Here is a 22,675-nt window from a genome sequence, read left to right on the forward strand (position 1 = left end):
AATCAGAAGCATAGAGATGTTGAAGGTCAGCACATTGTTGCTTTTCTTCTCCCTGGGTAAGTACCATAAAGTCGTTTCAGCGCATGGCAGAGCTCAGAAGGGAAGGAGCGCCGTTTGACTTTTTCAATGCAAAATTGGCTGGAATTCTGATCGGAAGCCATGTCGCGTTTGGAGAGCCCTTGATGTACCTAAATAGTGGAAACCCCCCACAAGTGACCCCATTTTTGAAACTAGACCCCCTAAGGAACTTATCTAGATATGTGGTGAGAACTTTGAACCCACAAGGGCTTCACAGAAGTTTATTATGTACAGCGGTACAATTAAAAAATCATATTTTTTCCACAAAATGATCTTTTCACCCCCAATTTTTATTTTCCCAAGGGCAACAGGACCCTAAAAGTTATTGTGCAATTTGTCCTGAGTACGCTGATACCCCATATGTGGGTGTAAATGACTATTTGGGCACATGGCAGAGCTCGGAAGGCAAGCAGCGCCATTTGACTTTTTTGGCTGGAATTGAGATCAGACACCATGTCGCGTTTGGAAAGCCCCTGATGTACCAAAACAATGGAAACCCCCCACAAATGACCCCATTTTGGAAACTAGACCCCCCAAGGAACTTATCTAGATGTGTGGTGAGAACTTTGAACCCCCAAGTGCTTCACAGAAGTTTATAACGCCCAGGCGTGAAAATAACAAAAAAATTTTTTCCACAAAAATGATATTTTTGCCCCAAAATTTTTATTTTCCAAAGGGCAACAGGAGAAATAGGACCCCAAAAGTTGTTTTGCAAATTGTCCTGAGTAGGCTGATACCCCATATGAGGGGGTAAAACACTGTTTGGGTGCATGGCAGAGCTTGGAAGGGAAGGAGCACCATTTGACTTTTTCAATGCAGAATTGGCTGGAATTGAGATCAGATGCCATGTTGCGTTTGGAGAGCACCTGATGTGCGCAAATAGTGGAAACCCCCAATTCTAACCCTAACCCTAGCCCTAACCCTAACCCTAGCCCTAACCCTAACCCTAGCCCTAACCCTAGCCCTAACCCTAATGGGAAAATGGAAATAAATACATTTTTTTAATTTTATTATTTTTCCCTAACTAAGGGGGTGATAACAGGGGGTTTGATTTACTATTTATGGCGGTTTTTATGTTTGACAGCTGTCGCACGCTAAAAGACGCTTTTTATTGTAAAAATAGTTTTTGCATCACCACATATTGAGAGCTATAATTTTTCCATATTTTGACCCACTGAGTCATGTGAGGTCTTATTTTTTGCGGGATGAGTTGACGCTTTTATTGGTATCATGCTTGGGCATGTGACATTTTTTGATCGCTTTTTATTTTGTTTTTTGGGACGCAGAATTTACAAAAACCAGCGTTTCATGAATTTCTTTTGGGTGGCGCGTTTACGCCGTTCTGGGTGCGGTAAAATTTATAAGGCGGTTTTATTCTTCGGGTCAGTACGGTTACAGCGATACCTCATTTAGGTCGTTTTTTTATGTTTTGGCGCTTTTATGCAATGAAAACAATTTTATATAAAAAATAATTATTTTTGCATCGCTTTATTCTGCGAGCTATAACTTTTTTAAATTTTCGCTGATGATGCTGTTTGGTGGCTCGTTTTTTGCGGGACAAGATGACGTTTTCAGCGGTACCATGGATATTTATATGCGTCTTTTTGATCGCGCGTTATTACACTTTTTGTTCGGCGGTATGATAATAAATCATTATTTTTTGCTTCATTTTTTATTTTTATTTTTTAAGGGGTTCGCTTAAGGGGTTAACTATTGGGACAGTTTTATAGGGCGGGTCGTTACGGACGCGGCGATACCAAATATGTGTACTTTTATTGTTTTTTTTTTATTTCCAAAAAATGAATTTATTGGGGAATATTTTTTTTTTTTTAAATTTATTTGGCGATTTTTTTAAAATTATTTTTACACTTTTTTTTTATTTTTTTTTACTTTATTACAATGTCCCAGGGGGGACATCACTGTCCTGTGACAGATCGCTGATCTGTCACATCACAGATCACTGTGACAGATCAGCGATCTGTCACAGGCACTGCACAGGCTTCCTCATGCCTGCGCTTTGCAGGCACTGAGGAAGCCAGCTTCCTGCAGGCCCCCGGAGGTCCCCGTCGCCATATTGGAACCGGGGACCTGCAGGAAAGGAGTCCCCCGCAGCAGCGCTGCACATTGTGCTGCCGTGGGGGGCTCAGGGAAGCACGGAGGGAGCCCCCTACCTGCCGATGCTTTCCTTTAACCCCCGGTACACCGCGATCGTGTTTGATCGCGGTATGCAAGGGGTTAACGTGTCGGGGGCAGTCCATGACTGCCCCTGACACATTGTGCCGGGTGTCAGCTATGATAATTAGCTGACACTCGGCCGTGATCAGCGGCGCTCACCATGTGGGCGCCGCTGATCGCGATGATGTAATATTGCGTCCATGGTAATTAGGTCCATGGTCACATGGACGGAATATTACGTCAATTGTAGGTAAGGGGTTAAGCAAATTGTGTCAGTTTTACAATCAAAGTGAAATACAAAATTGTGGGGTTATATGGAAAACTTTGGAAAATCTATAACCCCCCCCACCCAAAAAAAAAAAACCCACACATTTTTAATACTAGCAAATGTCTGTTCTCACTGGTGACCTCTAGTGGTAATTTTGCTTACATGCAGCTTTTCTTTTCCTCAATTGATGTGATTCCTTTAAAAATGTTTGCATGCATCTGATCACTTAGGTCACTTGTGATAAACAATAAGACAGATAATATAAGAGTCATGACGTAAAGTTCCTTGGCCCCAATGCAAAATCTGTAACAATCCAGCTCCCCCGACACCACGTGTCATTTATAATGCAAGTGTCTTGTTATGTAGCGCAGGGCTGGGTATGACTGTGCCCATTGTACCCATCATGTCACAAAACTTTCCTATAGAAGGCGCTTGCACAAAGCACCAAACACCCTTAACCCCTTAAGGACCGGGGTTATTTTCGCTTTTGCGTTTTTGTTTTTCGCTCGCTTTCTTCCCAGAGCCATATCTTTTTTATTTTTCCGTCAATATGGCCATGTGAGGGCTTATTTTTTGCGGGACGAGTTGATTTTACCATGTCGCGTACTCCAAAACGGGAAAAAAATTCCAAGTGCGGTGACATTGCAAAAAAAGTGCAATCCCACACTTGTTTTTGGCTTGGCTTTTTTGCTAGGTTCACTAGATGCTAAAACTGACCTACCATTATGATTCGCCAGGTCATTACAAGTTCATAGACACCAAACATGTCTAGGTTCTTTTTTTATCTAAGTGGTGAAAAAAAAATCCAAAGTTTGCTAAAAAAAACCAAAATAAAAAAGACACCATTTTCCGAGACCCGTAGCGTCTCCATTTTTCGTGATCTGGGGTCGGTTGAGGGCTTATTTTTTGTGTGCAGAGCTGACATTTTTAATGATACCACTTTTATGCAGACACGTTCTTTTGATTGCCCATTATTGCATTTTAATGCATTGTCACAGAGATCAAAAAAACGTAATTCTGGGGTTTTGATTTTTTTTCTCGCTACGCCGTTTAGCGATCGGGTTAATGCTTTTCTTTATTGATAAATTGGGCGATTCTGAACAAGGCGACACCATATATGTGTAAAAAAATGTTATTGTTTTATTTTGAATAGGGCGAAAGGGGGGTGATTTGAACTTTTATATTTTTTTCATATTTTTTAAAATACTTTTTTTTTTTAATTTTGTCATGCTTCAATAGCCTCCATGGGAGGCTAGAAGCATGCCATACTTGATCGGCTCTGCTACATATAGGCGATGAGCAGATCGCCTATATGTAGCAGAATTACTGCATAGCTATGAGCGCCGACCACCGGGTGGCGCTCATAGCAAAGCGGCATTAACAATTATAGAGGTCTCCAAGAGACCTCTGGTTGTTATGCCAATGCATCACTGACCCCCTGATCACGTGACGGGGGTCAGCGATGACCTCATTTCCGGCCCGGCGGCCGGAAGCGCCGGTTACACGCCGTTGTCAGCGTTTGACAGCGGCTTTTAACGGGTTAATAGGTGCAGGTGGATCGCGATTCCACCTGCGCCTATTGCTGGCACATGTCAACTGTTCAAAACAGCTGACATGTCCCGGCTTTGATACGGGCTCAGCGCCGGAGCCCTCATCAAAGCAGGGGAGAAGTCCAATGACGGACTGTGTCCGTCATTGGACATTAAGGGTGTGTGCACATGCTGCGGATTCTGCTGCGGTTCCGCAGCGGGTTTTGGCCTGTGCGGAAATGCTGTGGTTTTTTTTCCGCAGCATGTCAATTCTTTGTGCGGTTCTGCACCCATAGAGTTTCATTGATTCTGCAAAAAACGCAGAAAAACCGCAGATATAAAAAGATCTGCGGTTTTTGGTGCGGATTGGGTGTAAAAACCGCTGCAGAATGGGGGGAAATGATGTAATGTGAGAGGAAGTGTAGTGTGTGGGCGGAGTATAGTGTGCAGCCACCATATTTCCTGGAAGAGAGCTAACGTCGCATGGAGATGGACGTTTGATAGATTTGGTATGTATGTATGTGTCTGTCTGTGTGTGTCTCTGTGTGACGGTAGTGCGACAATTGTGCTCAATCGCCGCATGGGCCTGCAGCTCCCATCCGGCTATGGGATGGGAGAGTAGGCCCTGCGGCGACCGAGCACAATTGTACTGTGCTAAACACGTAACATACATTACATACAACATACATGTACCAAGACATGGCATACAACACAAAACATATACTATATACTCACCATACAGGCCCGGCCATCTTGTTCCTAGAAGCCCTCGCTCCCGTCGGTGGTTAATAAAGTTAAAAAAAAATAATAAATTCCCAAAAAAAAAATACTGTCAGCCGGCGATCTCGGCTGTTTTTGGGCGATACACAAGCAGGAACGGTGCTCCTGCTGTGTACCCCCGAGTTTCCCGGTGTTCGGGCGCTCCCGGGACCTCGCTTTATGGCACTATAGCTGCGTGTGAACTTTCCCACGCAGCAGTGCCGTAAAGGAGGTTACCGGAGTCAATGAACTCAGGTAAACTCTTGGGCATGCGCAGTACACACTACAGGAGCTTAGTTCCTGTCAGTGTGTTTGTGCAGCCATGGAGAATTGTCACATCTGCTGATGTGACTGTTCTCCATGGCAGATCATCGTGGGACACTCGTTTAATGGACTGCGACGGAACGGTAGGTATAAAATTGGTTTGTTATTTTTATTTTTCTCTAGGTGATCGAGGGCGTCGCATTGGATTGAGCGTGCAATAAAATATTGTCAAAAACAATGTTTTTTATTTCATTAAATTTTTTTTTAATGTGTCTTTTTTTTCTCCACATTGTAACATTGGATTAATAATGGATCAGCGTCTTATTGACGCCTCTCCATTATTAACCGGGCTTAATGTCACCGATCAAAGGTGACATTAAGGCTACTTTCACACTTGCGCTTTTTTGCTGCGTGTTTTTTGCGCACACAAATGCATGAAAAAAATGCATCATGCGTTTGTATGCATTTTTTGCGGGTTTTGGCGCGGTTTTTATAAAAACACATGCGTTTTTTGCGCATACGTGCGCATTACAATGCGCACGTATGTGCACCCATAGACTATAATGGGTGTTTTGCTGTAAAAAAAAAAAAGCATTGCGTGCACATGCGTTTTTGGGGGCAAGTCGGACGCACAAAAAATACAACAGGATGCATTTTGTGCGCCCGAGCGCACACTACAAAAAAAGCATGTGCATACAAACGCGTACAAACGCATGTGTATGCGCACATATGCGCACCCATGTTAAAGTATAGGGAAAAAACGCATGCTTTTTTGCGTTAAAAAACAGAGCAAAAAAATGCAAGTGTGAAACCAGCCTAACCCCTTTATTACCCCACATCCCGCCGCTGCTGTGCGGGAGTGGAAAGAGAGGGGCTAAGTGCCGGAATTGGCGCATCTTATTGATACGCCATTTCTGGGGCGGCTGCGGGCTGATATTTGTAGCCGGGGGGGCCAATATCCATGGCCTCTTCCTAGGCTATGAATATCAGCCCGCAGCTGTCTGCATAGCCTTTCTGGCCCTAAAATATGGGGGACCCCCATGTCATTTTTTTGGGGGTCCCCCTTTTATTTTAGAGCCAGAAAGGCTACACAGACAGCTGTGGGCTGATATTCATAGCCTGGGAAAGGGGACATGGATATTAACCCCTTCCCAGGTTGGAAATATCAACTCGCAGTTGTCTGCTTTGCCTTTCTGGCCCTAAAATATGGGGTACCCCCCACATCATAATTTTTTTTTTGAGGCCCTTTTTTTTTTTTTTTTTTTACAGCCAGATAAGCTATGGGAAAGGGGACCTGGATGTTAACCCTTTCCCAGGTGGTACATATCAGGCCGCAGCTGTCTGCGTAGCTTTTCTGGCTATAAAAAAAAGGACCTCAAAAAACCAAATAATGCCGTGGGGGTCCCCCCTAATTTTAGGGCCACAAAGCCTATGCAGACAGCTGCGGCCTGATATCTACCACCTGGGAAAGGGGACCTGGATATTAATTACTCCTTAACAGGTTGTACATATCAGGCCGCAGCTGTCTGCTTAGCCTTTCTGCCCCTAAAATATAGGGGGGACGTTGCGACTACACTCAAGTTTCGAGGCAGAAAGGATCCACAGACAACTGCGGGCTGATATTCATAGGCTAGGAAAAGGCCATGGGTATTAACCCCTTCACATTCTAAAAATGTTAAGGCGCTGCGGACTGCCTAGTCTTTATAGGCAAATAATATTGGTGCTCAGTACCAAAATTATTTGGTTAACATTTTACTTGGGCTAATTAAAACAAAAAATTCAGCAATCAACCTAAAAAATAACATGATTTTAACATGTTATGTTAAAAATAAAATCATGTGTGGGGATTAGGTTTAGTTTGGGTTAGGGATGTGATTATGGTTAGGCCATGGGTAGGGCTTATATGGAAATGTATGTTTTTTGATTAGTGTAAATGATATAGTACCTAATTCCATTTTCCATTTGTTTGTAGGTGCGTGATTTCCCAGCGCTTTGGGACCCCGCAGACAGTCTGTACAAAGACCGTGGGCACAGGGATCGATGCTGGTGTAAAATTTTCTGTCATATGTACCCTGACTGGCATGCCTTGCCAAAAGCAACCCAGTCTCAAATTGGTAAATAACTTTTTCTGGATCATTTTTTGTATCACGTGTTAATAAAGCAATAAAGATTGTAAAAATTGTGTTGACTTTCTTTTTTAGACAATGATGTGAAACAACGATGGCGTTCTGTTTGGGACCGATTCAACAAATTTGTTGCCAGCTGCCAAAAAAGTGTGGCATCCCCAACCAGCCGAACATTCCCATACTTTGCAGAGCTTCAATTTCTGATATCAAGCCGGACATTGCGAAGGTAAGTTCACCAAAAAAATAAAAAATCTACACAACTTCCCATTCAAACAGTTTTCTTTATTTACATTACTTCCAGGTTCTTCAAAGTAGCCATCTTTTACTTTTATTAAATGCTTTGCACACTCCTGGTTCTAGTTAGTCCTTGGAAATGGTCTTCCACCAGTCTTGAAGGAGTTCCCACAGATGCTTAGCACTTGTTGGGCCTTTTGCCTTCAATCTGTGGGTCCACCTCACCCCAAACCATCTCCATAGGGTTTAGGTCTGGTGACTGTGGAGGCCAGGTCATGTGGCGTAGCACCCCATCACTCACCTTCTTGGTCAAATAGCCCTTACACAGCCTGGAGGTGTGTTTGGGGGTCATTGTCCTGTTTTAAAAAAAAAATATGGTCCAACTAAACGCAAACGGGATGCCGCTGCAAGATGCTGTGGTAGCCATGCTGGTTCAGTATGCCTTCAATTTTGAATAAATCCCCAACAGTGTCACCAGCAAAGCACTACCACAACATCACACCTCCTCCTCCATGCAACACGGTGTAAACCAAACATATCAAGTCCATCCGGTCACCTTTGTAATTTTATACTTTTTAGGCCTTCATAGTGATTCTACAATTTGCGTTCTGATGAAAACACATAAAACTCTTTGAATGAGAAGATGTGTCCCAACTTTTGGTCTCTAATGTACATCTTCACTATGCGTAATAAAGCGCTTGTGAAGCAACCAAAAATTCAGACACGCGGCGCAGCTTATCACAATACTGCGTTTATTTATCTACCATTCGTTGCTGCTGATTGTCAGCAAAGATAAGTCGCACATTGTATTGGTAGCATGCATTGATTACAAATGCGTACAATACAAACATGCGTTATCATCATGCTATGCAAAATGGGGCACCGCAGTTTTCCAAAAGATTTTTTGTAGTTGATTAATAATTTTTGCTTTTTTTTCTCTCAACAGCACTCAAAGGAACATACTTCCACAAGTTGAAGATTCAGAAGAAGGAGCAGGGTCCGATGAAGCAGGTGACATCTTGGAACCATGTACTGACACCCCTTCTGATCGAGCCCCATCTTCATCAGCTGCAGGAACATCTGTTTCTGCAGCTGATGAACCATCGGAATCCTCAGAAGCTAGTGTACCCAAAAATCCTGCCTTGCCGGTGTCTGGAGAGCCTACCAAAAAAAAAAAAAAACAAACAAAAAAAACACCTGGACACCACCATGAAGGCAACATCTGAAACACTGGATTTGATTCGAAAAACAACAACAGAGGAAGAGTTTGATTTCTTTGGGATGACAATTGCCAGTAAAACTAGAGCACTGACACCGGAGAGGCAGTCCATCCTAATGACCATGGTGCAGATGTTACTCACTGCTTTATAGGACCCTGCTCCCATAGCTTCCTATAACAATATCTTAATGGGCATTTTTGGCCTGTTCCGCCTAACACCACCCACCCAACAGCAGCGACCAGTGGAGTACAGGCCACCAATTAACCAACAAAATTACTATAACCAGTGTGACTCAGGCAGCTCCCAGGCAAACTATCCCTATACCACAGAGTACCAGTATTTGCCATAATTTTTCAATGCTCACCATAATTTTGTTTACATTAACTAGACATGGTGTCCCTTTATAACACCTTGTCCGCTTCAACAGAATTATCCCAAAAAAGTTGTTGATTCAAAATCTCTGGTTTGTTGTTGTTACAATAAAATTATATTTTGGTGTATTTCTGTTTGGATATGCCAACAATGACCTTGACTTTATATATTTTTTTCAAAATAATAAAACCATTTATTTCCAATTTGGTTTTTGTTTTTTTGGGTAGACATTAATGTAAGTCTTATACAAAATCCATTAACTGTCATGGGTCGAGTATCACAGGACTATGGGATGGAGGATCAAAGTGATGGTAGATGGAGCAGGAATATTAGTATTTCGAGCCACTGCACAGTGTGAAGCCTTGGAAGAATGAAAATTGTAAGAATGAAAAGTTTTTACAAGAAAGCAATCACACACCGGCAAGAAGAATCACACTTTTTTTATTGATTAGCACAACATATTTTTTTTAAAAACTTTTTTGGAAAAATCTTCATAACATTTACATATAACTTGAATGGTCCTTTGTGACACTCTGTTCTTCCATCTTTCACTGCTGATCAGGCTGCCCAACACCAGCACAGGAGTATTGCCAACGCACGGCACCTTCGGGACTCATAAAATAGTCAGTAAAGGTTTCTCTCACCCGCACACCAGAGTTGGACGGTCTTCCCAGACCCACGTTGCGCAGAGGATTACATTGTGGCTGCTGGTACTCCAAATCTACCTCAGAGCTGTACTCCCGAGCATAGTTATGGAGTGCACAGCATGCCTTAATCACAGCGTCAACGGTGTCTGTATCCAACTGGATGGCAGTGTGAAAGATCCTCCACTGACTAGTCATGATCCTGAAGGTGCATTTCACATATCTGCGTGCACGACTCAGCCGATAATTAAAAATCCTCCGCCGGTCATCCAGTCCCCTTCATGGGTATGGGTGCAGCAGGGTGGTCATTAAGGGAAACGCCTCATCCAATACCATCAAAAAGGGCACTGGATCTGTGGAATCCAGCAAAGGTCTTGGGGCTGGGAGCGTTCCGCAATCTTGAAGAATTTGCTGACCAATCTGTGATGATCGCAACACCCGAGAATCCCCAGTACTGCCATAGGCACCAACGTCGATGGCAGGACCACCGAAAAATACTTCTTATAATTAAAGAAGCGTGATCCTGATCGTGGTGGCTGCTGAACCCTTACATGTTTACCATCAACTGCACCTATGCAGTTTGGGAAATTGGCCACAGACTGAAAGCCTGCTGTGACCTGCAGCCAAGTCTCCACGGTTGGGGAAGGCATCACCATGGGCTGCAATTTCTGCCAGATCACGTTACATGTGCACCTCACAATTTGAGAGGTGGTGGATTTACCAACTCTAAATTGGAGGTGTAGGGATGTATAGCTCTCTCCTGTGGCCAAAAATCTGCAAAGAAAAAATAAAAAACATTAAAATTAGAAATGTGACAAAAACATGTAATTAAACGTGTTTAACATATCCCGATGTAAGAGACACCATGAAAAAATGTACAAAAGATATCCAGATGCATTTGGGCCTGTCTGGTTTGTAACTGAATTTTTTGGAGGATTTTTTTTCCTCTTTTTGAGGTTTTCATGTTAGAGTAGGGACTGACAAGTGTAAGGAACTTTGACGCAGTTTGTCGGCTTCCGTATTAAGGCCTTAATATCAACCAATACCTTACATACAGTCATGGCCAAAAGTTTTGAGAATGACACAAATATTAATTTTTACAAAGTCTACTGATTCATTTTTTCTAATGGCAATTTGCATATACTCCAGAATGTTATAAAGAGTGATCAGCTTAACAGCAATTACTTGCAAAGTCAATATTTGCCTAGAAAATGAACTTTATCCCCCAAAACACATTTCAACATCATTGCAGCCCTGCCTTAAAAGGACCAGCTAACATCGTTTCAGTGATTGCTCCATTAACACAGGTGTGGGTGTTGATGAGGACAGGGCTGGAGATCAATCTGTCATGATTAAGTAAGAATGACACTACTGGACACTTTAAAAGGAGGCTGGTGCTTGGCATCATTGTTTCTCTTCTGTTAACCATGGTTATCTCTAAAGAAACACGTGCAGTCATCATTGCACTGCACAAAAATGGCCTAACAGGGAAGAGTATCGCAGCTAGAAAGATTGCACCTCAGTCAACAATCTATCGCATCATCAAGATCTTCAAGGAGAGAGGTTCCCTTGTTGCCAGAAAGGCTCCAGGGCGCCCAAGAAAGACCAGCAAGCGCCAGGACCGTCTCTTAAAAGTGTTTCAGCTGCGGGATCGGGCTACCAGCAGTGCAGAGCTTGCTCAGGAATGGCAGCAGGCAGGTGTGAGTGCATCTGCACGCACTGTGAGGCGCAGACTCTTGGAGCAAGGCCTGGTCTCAAGGAGGGCAGCAAAGAAGCCACTTCTCTCCAGAAAAAACATCATGGACAGACTGATATTCTGCAAGAGGTACAGGGAGTGGACTGCTGAGGACTGGGGTAAAGTCATTTTCTCTGATGAATCCCCTTTTCGATTGTTTGGGACATCTGGAAAACGGCTTAATCGGAGAAGACGAGGTGAGCGCTACCACCAGTCTTGTCTCATGCCAACTGTCAAGCATCCTGAAACCATTCATGTGTGGGGTTGCTTCTCAGCCAAGGGAATGGGCTCTCTCAGTCTTGCCTAAAAACACAGCCATGAATAAAGAATGGTACTAGAATGTCCTCCGAGAGCAACTTCTCCCAACCGTCCAAGAGCAGTTTGGCGATCAACAATGCCTTTTTCAACATGATGGAGCACCTTGCCATAAAGCAAAGGTGATAACTAAATGGCTCAGGGAACAAAACATAGAGATTTTGGGACCATGGCCTGGAAACTCCCCAGATCTTAATCCCATTGAGAACTTGTGGTCAATCATCAAGAGACGGGTGGACAAACAAAAACCTTCAAATTCAGACAAAATAAAAGCATTGATTTTGCAAGAATGGACTGCTATCTGTCAGGATTTGATCCAGAAGTTGATTGAAAGCATGCCAGGGAGAATTGCAGAGGTCCTGAAGAAGAAGGGTCAACACTGCAAATATTGACTTGCTGCATTAACTCTTTCTAACTGTCAATATAACCTTTTGTTACTCATAATATTGTTGCAATTATATTTCTGTATGTGATAAAAACATCTGACAAACACACATAAAAACCAGAGGGTAGCAGATCATGTGAAAATATAATATTTGTGTCATTCTTAAAACTTTTGGCCATGACTGTATATTGCTATGTTTTTTGTGCACTTTTTATATTTTTTCCAGGGTGCAGTTGGGCCCAAATGGTTCTGCAAACTTGTGGCCTCTGTTCACACGGGATGCATTCTAGTTGGCACTGGGCAGCCCCCCTATATGGTGTTACTAAGAGGTTGTGAGCCAGAAGCCCTGCATTCCCTGTGTGAACACTGCCACATGCGGATTATTTTTTCTGCACTGGTGTACCACACGGCCAATCCCTGATTGTAGGCTGGCTGTTTCATTTGGTATTTATACACCTGTGCAGCTGCCATTTTACTTGGGTCCGCTGCACCCTGGATTAGTGCAGATGAATTTGGGCCTGTCTGGTTTGTAACTAAATTTTTTGGAGGATTTTTTTTCCCTCTTTTTGAGGTTTTCTCATTATGGTATCGGCAAAGGTCAGATGTGGTGCTGATATATCTAACAATCGGTCGAAGGCCTGGATGGACAGCCGGCAGAACAAGATGAATTTGTCCGGAAATCTGAAATTAGATGATGAAAAAAATGGTTAGTTTCTGTTTCTAATATTTTAATAGACGGATGAAAGATATTTTGAACTTACCGCCTCAAATCTTGGTAAAGGACATAAAAATGCCCTTTCTCCTGTCGTTCAGCTACAAGCAGGTGCACCCACATTCTTCTGTTTCGCTTCCTCCTTCGTCACTCCTGCAACGAAAATATAAATAAATGTTAATGAAAACAAAAAAAAGAGGCGATGTGCACACGTAGCATAATAGCTGGGCAAAGTTCACCGCAAATTAATAAACTCACACCGCTGCCTATTCTGCATCTGTCCTAAAAGACAGTGTGTCGCCCTCCCAGGGCTGTGGGGTACTCAGTACCGGGCCGGTGTCAGGGGGATGTGTCACAGCAGCAGTGACCCAGTCCGTGGCCCTGGGCGCCCAAGTAATGAGGAATGTAGTTAATGGAATAGTTCGTGACGCCACCTATGGTGTTCGGCAAGTGAGATGTGAAGCTGACGCTGCATGCAGATCCTCTGGGGCTGGTGGTGTGTTGCAGCCTGGATGGTGTAGCTCCCCACAGGTGAAGCTCTAGCCCAGGGCAGTGTAGGTGTGGTTGGCAATGGATGTAGCAGTGCCGACAGGGTAGGAAGCAGACAAGACATAGCGGGGTGCAGTTTCTGTACCTTTACTTGGTAACTGCAGTCCAGGGTCCTGATTACAAATGGTAACGGAGCAGGCTAGCCTGGAAGCAACTCAGGGATTCTCTCTCACAGACGGGCTGTGCAGTCTCCTTCCTAGCGCCTTGTGGTGTGAAGCACTCCAGTACTTAGTTACTCTAGAGTTCCTCCTGTCAGATGATCTCAAGAACCTTACTTCCACGGCAGACAGCTGTAGCCTATCTCGGGGGCTCCCTTTCTTCTGAGTCCCGGCTCTCTATTTAAGTTGCTGTTGTGCCTCAAGTCTTAGATTGGAGCAGGGCATTTACAGCCTCCTACTGATCTGGTATCTGTTGCAGGACCGTTAGTATCCGTACAACCATGGAGACCAGGCTCCAAATCATGCGCTCTCAAGCTGAGGGAGCTCTCCTTCCTAGCTCAACCTCCAGCTTCTCTCTCCACGTCTGCACACTTCACCCTCCGCAGACTAACTGACCACTCCTTCCACCTGGCCCACAGAGAGCACTCCTCCCCTCAATTCTGGTTCAGAGTTCCCCCTGCTGGCCTGGAGTGGAACTTTGTTGCATGAATGGATTGACTGCGAGAGAGACCCATCATTGTTCCCAGGCATGACATCACCCTCCCCAGGAGGAAGGTAATGCCACTATGGTGACCATACTCTTGGGGGCGCCAAATTCCCCCCTAGGGAAAGTCAGCACTCCTGGGCTGAACAAAGAAAACATGAATAACAATTAAACAATAATAATTTGTACAAGATTTAAAAGGAAAAATTTACAAAAACCAAGTGTTCCCAAAAATGGTCCTATGATGATAAGTCCAGCATCAATGTACATAGTCCATTCCTGGGCAAATGGTAAATTATTTACAAATAAAGTTTTTGACCACACACAAGTCCTGTGGTTCAGTGTCCATAAAAATTCAAAGGGAACTATTACAGGTTACCTGTAGGCACAAACTTGAAAACAGTTACTTATTTACATTTCAACATTTACATTGACTTTACTATATACGATATCTAAGGGGCGGTATCCCTTGTGTGATGCGGGTAGACCTGCGTAAAACTGGTGTAGTGAGTAATGTACTGGATACACTACCGGGTGGTAAACTGGGCAGCACTCTCCTATGGACTCTTAGACTCACCAGGGGCATAACAGGTTCACCACTGACAGGGCGAGGGTTCTCTGACTCCACTGCTGGTGTGGCATCTGCTTCCTGGTTTTCCCGATCCTCAGGAATTCTCTTGAGTCACTTCTTCCTGGGCTACCACTTGAGGAAATATCAACACTGGCACCACTATTGCATCATTCACTTTAGTCCAGTTCGCAGGGAATTCTCCAAGTATTGTGCTGACCTTCTTTTTTTCCACTATGGTTTGAATGTTATCTGGCTCTTCTTTTCTCTCTTTTAACTGGTCAGGGCACAACTTCAAATGACCTCTCAATACCGCTGCTGATGTCTCTCCGCCATCTCTACTAACAAGGCATACCTTAGTATTATCAAAATTCGAATGCATAATGGTATAAGGTTCAGTTTCCCACTGATCATCCAACTTGTGCAATCTTCTTTTCCTTTTCAAGACTTGCTCTCCCGGCGACAAAGGAACGGCAGGTGCATTTTGAATATACAGCTTCTCCTGCTTTTCACTTGCCTGGACTAGACTTTTCTCCACACATTCTTGAACTCTTCTTTAATGTTGCTGCCTTTCCGTGTCCCAGTCAGCATCTGGCGATGTCACTTCAGGTGTCAGGACTCCCATGTCTAAGTCAATAGGCAGCTTACCAGGTCTTGCTCTCATTAAGTAGGCTGGGATGCAGTTGGTAGAGTTCACTGGAATATGGTTGTAAAGGTCTACCAGGACGGGCAACTTCTCTGGCCACAGATTCCTCTCCTCCAAAGGCAGAGTCTTCAGGAGGTCAATCACCACCTGGTTCATCTTCTCACACATGCCATTGGTCTGTGGGTGGTGCGGCGTTGTCCGGATCTTCTTACAACCATACAGGTTACAGAATTCATGGAACACTTCTGCCTCGAAAGCTGGACCTTGATCAGTAAGCACTCTCTCAGGATACCCATGTGGTCTACAAAAATGTTGTTGGAAGGTTCTGGCTGCTGTCCTGGCAGTTAGATCTTTGATACCAGGAATCTTGAGTAGTGGTCCACAATGGTAAGAGTGTAGATGTAGCCTGACCGGCTTGGAACCAGCTTCACATGGTCCAGGGCTACCAACTCAAGTGGCTGTTTGGTAATGATTGGCTGTAGAGGAGCTCTCTGGCTGTCTCGATCCTTTCTGCGCAGGTTACACTGTCCACACTCCCGGCACCACCTCTCAATGGCCTTCCTCATACCAGCCCAGGAGAACCTCTCCCGGAGCAATACTTCCAACTTCTTCCATACGAAGTGTCCAGCTCTATTGTGGTATGCTTCCAGGACCATTGATGCCTCTCTCTTTGGGACTACCACCTGCCAAACCAGCTCATGAGTACGGGCATTGATACTCCTCCGACACAGCTTTCCTTTGTAGATAAATAGCTGGCCTCTCTCCTTCCACAACTGCTGAGTATCTTCAGGAGCATCTGACTCCGGGCGTGAGTCAACTCGTGACAGTAGCTCCTTCACCAGGCGGACTGCAGGGTCACTATCTTGCGCTTCTGCCCAATCATGATGGTGCAGCGGATTTAGGGTGACCTCCTTCATGCCAGACCGCCTGTTCCTCACTCCTTGAGCACGTTGGGCTGCCAGTGGCCTTTGGAAGGGAGGTAGCTCTATTTCTACAAGAGCCTCAGGGTCTTCTCCTGCATCTGGTAGGTTAGGCATCCTGGACAGCGCATTGGCATTCTTGTGCCATGCTCGGTACTTGATAGTGAACTCGTAATTAGACAGCCGAGCCATCCATCGCTGCTCCAGTGCACCTAGCTTTGCAGTGTCCAAGTGGGTCAACGGATTGTTGTCTGTGAAGATAGTAAACTTGGCAGAGGCTAGGTAATGCTTGAACCTTTCGGTGACAGCCCAGACTATGGCAAGGAACTCCAGCTTGTAAGAACTGTAGTTGTCAGGGTTCCTTTCAGTGGGGCGCAGCTTCCTGCTGGCGTAGGAGATCACTCTTTCTTTTCCATTCTGTACCTTCAACAGTACTGCTCCTAGTCCCACATTGCTGGCATCGGTGTACAGCACAAAGGGTTTCTCATTGTCTGGGTAGGCCAGAACTTCGTCACCTGTGAGAGCCATCTTCAATCTGGTGAAGGACCTTTCCAAATCTTCAGTCCATTCAAAGGTGGAATTTTTCTGTTTGTTCTTCTTGGACTGCCCTACCAGAAGATTTTGCAAAGGGGTGGCTATTTCAGTAAAGCCTTTGATGAATCTTCGGTAGTAGCCTACCAGTCCAAGGAATTGGCGTACTTCATGGAGGTTGCTGGGCTTCGTCCAGTCCCGGATGACTGTGACCTTGTCAGGATCTGGTGCCACACCTTCTGCACTGACCACATGACCAAGGTACTGTACCTTGGGCTTCAGGAGGTGGCATATGGAAGGCTTCACCTTCAGGCCAAAATTGGACAGAGCCTCAAACACTTCAGCCAGGTGTTCCAGATGATCTTCATAGGTCTTGGAGAAAACAATGACATCATCCAGGTACAACAGGACAGTCTCAAAGTTCATGTGTCCCAGGCAGAACTCCATCAGCCGTTGAAAGGTTCCTGGAGCAGTGTAGAGCCCAAACGGCATATAATTGAACTCAAAGAGACCCATTGGAGTGGTAAATGCGGTTTTCGCCTTGTCTGCCTCTGCCACGGGAACCTGCCAATACCCACTAGTGAGATCCAAGGTGGAAGAGTAGTTAGCAGTTTTAAGTGCAGCTAAGAACTCTTCAATTCTAGGTAGTGGGTAGGCATCTTTATGTGTAATGCTGGTAATTTTCCTGTAATCAACACACATTCTCATGGCACCATCCTTTTTCTTTACAAACACTATGGGAGCCGCCCAGGGGCTACAACTGTCTCTGATAACCCCAGCCTCCTTCAACTCCCTCAACATACTCTTAGCACACTGGTACTGTGTTGGGGGTATAGGTCTGTACCTCTCCTTTATGGGTGGATGGTCTCCCGTGGGGATATGATGTTGAACCCCTTTTGCCTGCTCAAAATCTAGTGGGTGTTGACTGAATAACCGCTCATATTCTTGTGTCACACTGTAAACCCCATTTCTCTGGTATGAAGGTGTAGAGTCAGTTCCCACCTGCAGTTGCTGTCACCACTCCTCTGGCTGCTTCACGGAGCCTTGTCCTCCACCTGATCGGATGAGACCAAGGGCTCTGCTGCCTGCAATGAGTTGTTATTAACAGTGAGCAGCTTAGCAACTGTGGCGTACCGAGGTATTGTGGCCTCTTCCTCCCCACAATTCAAAAGACGTACAGGTACTCTCCCTTTACGTACATCAACCACCCCTCTGGCTGTCAGGACAGTGGGCCTGCTATCAGAATATACTGGTTCTACCAATGCCTGGTAATCTCTCCCTCTGAGACCTATAGCTGCCCGACACCATACCAACATTTCACATCTGGGGTTATTGCAAAGGGGAAGGGATCACTCACTCTGACACTGCCAATTTCTCCGCCAGAGAGTTCTACCTGCTGTCTTTGCATCAGGACTCGGATCTCCTTCTGCAGGACTCGTTGTTCTCCAGAACCAACGTCTCAGCCACCTGTTGCAAGAAGACAATAACCTCGGAGAGACAGTTTTCAATTACATTGGTACCAAGAGTCATCATGGGATTACATTCACGTCGATCAATATCAACAACTATCAGGCCCTGAGATTTCAGCTCTACCCGACCCACTTTAACAGTAACCTCTTTACATCCAATCTGCGGCAAAGTCTGACCATTACTGGCAACTACTGTTAGCTCATCAGTTGGGCCATGGGTGAGTTCAGAATCAGCCCAATATCTCTTATACAAAATATACGGCATAGTGGTCACCTGGGAACCAGTGTCCAGCAAAGCGTTCATGGGGATACCGTCAATCACCACAGGAAGGATCGGCCTCCCTCCCACATACTTGACTCGCCAGTTCCTTGGGCCTGCTGGTCCTACTCCTGGGGGTTGCTCGTTTAAAGGACAGTACCTTGCAAGATGACCTGCCTTGTAGCAGCGACGACAGATGGGACGTCCGTCCTGGTCATAGCGATCGCTGTTCCTTCCTCGAAGTGGCGGGGTTCTCCTCTTCCGGAGCCACGGAACATCCTCTGGACTGGAAGCAAGCTGGACCTTTTCCTTGGAAGACACCTGCAGGGACTGCACGGTTTTAGTGAGTGCAGCCATTCCTTTGGTCAACTCCTGGACCTGAAGACGCAGCTCCTCTGTTGGATCTTTATCCAGAGTCTGGGCATCAGCCTCCACAGGGATGGAAGGGAAAGATGTGGCTTCCTGGTGGTAGGTGATCGCTGGGCGCCTAGGGGGCGCTGGACGGCTGTCAGTCGATTCCTGCAGTACCTGAATAGCCCTGTCCTTAAATTCAGCAAAGTCCAGATCAGGGTTTTACAGGGTTATGATACGCAACTGTCCTCTGTGGGTACTGGACAGGAGTCAATGAACTGCTCCTTCATCAGTTTATCTTCTTCCTTTACGCTGCCAGGATCAACTTGCTTAACTGCTCGCAGCGCCTCCTGCAGGTTGAGAGCATGATCCCTGATACTGTCCTATGCTCTCTGCTTACAGCCAAAGAACCTCATCTTGATTTCAGCTGCAGTGCGGGTGTCAAAGGTGCTCTTCAGCTTGGCCAGGATCTTTGCAACAGTCTCTTTATCAGTGTCCTGTGTTATGAATGGGTCACCAAGGAGGAACAACAAAAAGCTAAGTCCCAGAAAACCAGAGAGGTTGTCTCCATGCAGATTGCAGATCCCTGATCTTAAGCACACAAATAACAGTAGCAGTGGAGCGTTCCTACGTCGTTCCTAGACGCCTCGTCACCGCCGGAGGACTACATAAACCTAAAGCAAGAAAAAGGAAAACTAACTGCCCCAGAGCAGACCACAAAGGAAAAGACAGCCCCCACACATGTATTGATGGTGAAGCAAGATGAAAACATATACACAGGCAGGAAAATAGGCTGAGCAAACGATGGGGCCCGACTAACTAGAAAGGACAGGAAAGGAAAGCCACTGTCTGCAATCTGCCAAAAAACCCTACCAAAAATAATGTCCAACACGTCTGATAGCAAAATTAACCCTGAAGTCATTAGACTTCTCCCACTATATCAGCACTCTGAAATATTCTGAAACAGAGCAAAAAGAGGCCAATCTAATAAGGGACAAAAAGGCAAATTGGCAAATACAGATAAATAGGAGTGGAAGTTCAGCATAGCCCCAGCAGGGGCAAGTTGACCACACAAGAAACTGAATTGACCAACAAGCACAAGTGTGAACATTAGCAAAAAACAAACTTAACTTTAAGAAGACTGGAAGAGAGCTGAAGTCCAGGACCTGAGAAACAGACTGAATCACCAGCAGCAGGATAGGGCGTCGGCTGTCTTATATCCAGTCTGATACTCCAGAGATCCAATCGTTATCCTTCTCATCAGGTGGCAGATCGCTACCACTTAAACCAACCTCACTACCTCCTGTCACCACCAGAGGGAGAACGGAAGGAGAACTCTCAACTGGAGGAGCAGAAAATGAGCTCATAACAGTCCTGCCAGGCTTTCACTTCTCTCTGCGCTGCACCCATCAGCTGTCCAATCAGGATATTCACTTTCTGGCTTTCAGACAGAGGGTATACTTTGAACAAACTGCACAGTCTCTATTTAAATTCACTCAGGGTGTGTGACTCACCCGAATACTGGAGTAGCCAGGCCGCTCCTGGTATGTAGGGCATGGACAGCGGCATAATGGCGACCGCTGCTGCAGGCGCTCCTCCTTGCGGTGCTGCGGGGTTGGCGGCGGCGTCCGCCGCTGCATTGCCTTGTGGCACAGACATTCTTTCACCCCCCTAGTTAACGTTAGCCAGGGCCGGGGGTTGTGTAAGCTCACCGGCAGCCGCTTCGCAGGCCCGATGCTCCTCTTCTCGCGCGCTGTCCTCTCTTCCCGCGTGGCACTTCACTTCTTCGCGCTCTGTGGCAGGCTCCGCCCACAAAGTCCGCCCCTTTCTTCCCATGCGCACCAAGCAGCACGGCGATTGGCACCAAATTTCACACACAGTCTTTAAACACAGTCTATGGCACACAGGACCCGGGGGGTACCGGGCTCTGTAATCCTGTTCGTGACACCAAATTGGGTCGCCCCCGTCCCAGGGCTGTGGGGTACTGGGCCGGTGTCAGGGGGGGGTGTCACAGCAGCGGTGACCCGGTCCGTGGCCCTGGGCGCCCAAGTAATGGGGAATGTAGTTAATGGAATAGTTTGTGACGCCACCTGTGGTGTTCGGCAAGTGAGATGTGAAGCCGACGCTGCATGCAGATCCTCTGGGGCTCCCTTTCTTCTGAGTCCTGGCCCTCTATTCAAGCTGCTGTTGTGCCTCAAGTCTTAGATGGGAGCAGGGCATTTACAGCCTCCTACTGATCTGGTATCTGTTGCAGGACCATTATTATCCGTACAACCATGGAGACCAGGCTCCAGTTCATGCACTCTTAAGCTGAGGGAGCTCACCTTCCTAGCTCAACCTCCAGCTTCTCTCTCCATGTCTGCACACTTCACCCTCCGCAGACTAACTGACCACTCCTTCCTCCTGGCCCACAGAGAGCACTCCTCCCCTCAATTCTGGTTCAGAGTTCCCCCTGCTGGCCTGGAGTGGAACTGTGTTGCATGAATGGATTGACTGCGAGAGAGACCCATCATTGCTCCCAGGCACTGTGGCGACCATACTCCTGGGGGCGCCACAACAGCATGTTCCAAAAAATCAAAACTAATGTCCCCCAGTAGACTCAACGGCGCTCACGACATGTTCGGCTCCCAATAATTTTTTAAAAACTGATCGGAGATGACGTGACGGTTGCCAGAAGACGATGTCATCAGACCTAATTTGCACATACCATTATGGCAACGGAACGGAAGATGCCGGGAGCGTGGTGACAGGCTGAAATGACTCCGTTGGCCGCCGGAGGGTGAGTATATCCCTATTTTTTTTATTTTAAAATATATTGTTTACCAGATTATTTTATCCTGGCCTGGAACACAGTATCCACTACTCCAGACCTCGGATACCATCCACACATCAAGCACTATAAATTTACGCATGGCGGCCATTGCCGCATGTGTTAAGTGATCCTTTCAATGCACTGCTATGGCAACGTTATCGCCACCATTAAGCAAAAAAAATTATCATGCTGCAGATTTTGCCACTATCAGAGAATACCATAGGAGTGCATAGGAGGCATTTTTTTAAACAGGTCGTGCGGAAAATTTAAATACATGTAGTGTCTAGGGCATCAGGGGGCACACCTGTAAAATGCGCAGGGCACTAAACCACTGATGACGAATGCAAGCGATATACCCTGTGCCCGCCATGTTAAAGATAGGGTACCATTACACATGCGAGCTATAGCTAGCACAGGATGTTCTGCGCGATAAAACATAATGTGAAACCAGCCTTACCTCCTCTGTGGCGATTAATGTTTTGCAGTATAAACCACATCAAAAGGATTCTATATGGCCTGCGGAGCAGGCATCGCTGTGTGATCTGGTTATCGGGTCACGGGGCAGTATGCTGGGCGCTCCAATGCTGGATGTTTGTGCTACTCATACTTGCTTTTGGATAGCAAAATGGAGAATGGGGGTTGGACAAGGAAATGACATCACCTTCATTTTTTTTTTCCTCATTCTAGTTGACGTAACTTTATGTTTGTTTCTTGCTGTTAAAAACGCTGACAAAACTGCATCAAAAACCGCACTCAAAACCGCAGCAAAACTGCAGAAAAACCGCACCAAAAACCGCACCTAAAACTACAAAACCGCAATAAAAACCGCAAATGCGTTTTCTGCCAAGAGCTGCGGATTTTTGGAGTACATACCCTAAGGGGTTAAGGGGGTTTTCAAGGATTTGGTTGATTTCCATCAAAAACAGTGCCACAGCCACACCGCTCTGCATTGTGCATGTGAGATTACAGCTCAGCCCCATTGCAGTGAATTAGACTGGGATGCAGTACCATACACAACCTGCAGGCAGAGGTGGCGCTGTGTGTGAAGGATAGCAGCAGACATTTTTTCTAATATTGATGTCATGTCCCTATGGTAAGAAATCAATATCAGT

General features: G+C 45.7%; 1 long non-coding RNA gene across 1 annotated transcript; it reads left to right on the forward strand.

Annotated features, from left to right (window-relative positions):
• Positions 1-7,064: 7,064 nt before the first annotated feature.
• Positions 7,065-9,014, forward strand: LOC141084871 (uncharacterized). Its single transcript, XR_012231151.1, has 3 exons — positions 7,065-7,187; positions 7,275-7,425; positions 8,380-9,014. It is a non-coding gene; the product is annotated as an uncharacterized lncRNA (long non-coding RNA).
• The last annotated feature ends 13,661 nt before the right edge of the window (positions 9,015-22,675 follow it).

The sequence above is a fragment of the Dendrobates tinctorius genome, unplaced genomic scaffold (assembly GCF_039654945.1).
Source record: "Dendrobates tinctorius isolate UK_male_01 unplaced genomic scaffold, ASM3965494v1 ptg000028l, whole genome shotgun sequence".
NCBI lineage: Eukaryota > Metazoa > Chordata > Amphibia > Anura > Dendrobatidae > Dendrobates > Dendrobates tinctorius.